This window comes from Cebus imitator, unplaced genomic scaffold (genome assembly GCF_001604975.1).
Source record: "Cebus imitator isolate Cc_AM_T3 unplaced genomic scaffold, Cebus_imitator-1.0 Scaffold445, whole genome shotgun sequence".
NCBI classification, from domain to species: Eukaryota; Metazoa; Chordata; class Mammalia; order Primates; family Cebidae; genus Cebus; species Cebus imitator.
In genome coordinates, this window is record NW_016107760.1 from 35,463 (window position 1) to 37,260 (window position 1,798).

The 1,798-nt window shown below is 48.1% G+C and overlaps 1 protein-coding gene across 1 annotated transcript in view; it reads right to left on the reverse strand.

Moving 5' to 3' along the window:
- The window catches only part of AKAP14 (A-kinase anchoring protein 14), a 21,852-nt gene extending 21,506 nt beyond the window's left edge, over positions 1–346 (reverse strand). Inside the window, exon 1 of the mRNA XM_017511237.2 lies at positions 180–346. The gene's annotated coding sequence lies outside the window, so the exon portion shown is untranslated. The remainder of the gene's footprint in view (positions 1–179) is intronic.
- Between the last annotated feature and the right edge of the window lie 1,452 nt (positions 347–1,798).

The window sequence follows — 1,798 nt, forward strand, 5'->3', positions numbered from 1 at the left end:
CCTTCCCTCCCGTCCCATCCTCTCCCCTTCCCTCCCCTCACCTCCCCTTCTCACAGGGCAGATAGGCAGAGTGGGTGGGGAGAGACAGGGGAATGGACGTTAGGGGTCTGGGTGATGAATACGGAGAACTACTGCAAGTCCTTTCTGTGGACTCCCCCACCCCTGATAAACGCCAGTACCGGAGTAAGCAGATCTTCTTTGCTTGGAACCGGAGCAGTGGTAGGTAGCTGGGGATGTCTCCCAAGGATTCTCTCAGTAGCTTCTCTCAGATTGCCAGATGGAATGTTTGCAAGTGCTGCCAAGGAAACACCAATTTCAACCAATGGGAAGCAGAGCCTACATGTTTTTTACTGCTTATGTTAATAACAGAGGGCAAGATGGGAGGGGGTGAGGGAGGAAGGGGAGAGCCAATCACAGCAATTGCCTGACCGCAATCATAGGACCAAGCCGTAGTAGCTATACCTAGTTTCTTTTCAGCAGACTATGAGCTTGCAGGGCCATGCCAGGAACAGTGGTGATAAGCCTCACAGCTGGTATGTATCCAGCATCCCTAGATATGCCAGTCACTGTGTTAAGCCTTCAGTGTGTGAAGTCATTTACGCCTCACAATAGCATTATGAGGTAGGTATTGGTATTTGCATATTACAGTTGAACAGACTGAGGCACAGCAAGTACTGTCCCAAACTCAAACCCAAAGCTGTCTGACTTCATTGGCTGAGCTTTTACTTTTGCATTTCCAGATTCGGAGGTTAGGACTTCCCTTGCTTACTTGATTGCTTTGCAAACCAAAAAGTATCTGAAACAGGTCTCAATTTAGCAGTTTATTTTGCCAAAATTAAGGACGTGTCTGGGAGGCAGGTCTCTGCCTTTCTCCAAAGATAACTTTGAGGGTTTCAGTATTTATTTATTTATCTAGAGACAGGATCTCACTCTGTCACCCAGGCTGAAATGCAATGGCACAGTCATAGCTCACCACAGCCTCAACTGCCTGGGGTCAAGTGATCCTCCCACCTCAGCCTCCCAGGTAGCTGGGACCCTAGGTGCCACCACCACACCTGGCCAATTTTTAAATTATTTGTAGAGACAAAGTCTTGCTCTGTTGCACAGGCTGGTCTCGACCTCCTGGGCTCAAGCAATCCTCCTGCCCCAGCCTCCCAAAGTGCTGGGATTACAGGCATAACCCACCTCGCCTGGCCAGGCTTCAGTATTTAAAGGGGAAGTGCAAAGCCAGGTGCAGTGGCTCACGCTTATAATCCCAGCACTTTGGGAGGCCAAGGAGGGTGGATAACCTGGGGTCAGGAGTTGGAGACCAGCCTGGCCAACATGGTGAAACCCCGTCTCTACTAAAAAGGCAAAAATTAGCTGGGCATGGTGGTGGACACCTGTAATCCCAGCTACTCAGGAGGCTGAGGTAGGAGAATCACTTGAATCCAGGAGGCAGAGGTTGCAGTGAGCTGAGATCGCGCCATTGCACTCCAGCCTGGGCAACAAGAACGAGACTCCATCTCAAAAAATAACAATAGTAATATATAATAAAGGAGAAATGCAAGCTTGAGGGAAGAGAGGGAAGGTATGGTCACATTATTGAATCCACATGTTGTGAGAGAAAAAGAGCAGGTAGGGGAAGAATCAATTATGTATTCATCTCCTACTCAGTAAACAGCACTTTACATAAGATAAGGTAAACAGAGTAGCTATAGGTGGAGATATTTAATCTTTTCTGTGTAGCTGTCCGCTTAGGAACAAAAAGAGAGGCAGCTTCTTGCATGACTCAGCTTTCAGCTAAATTGTTTTTCGT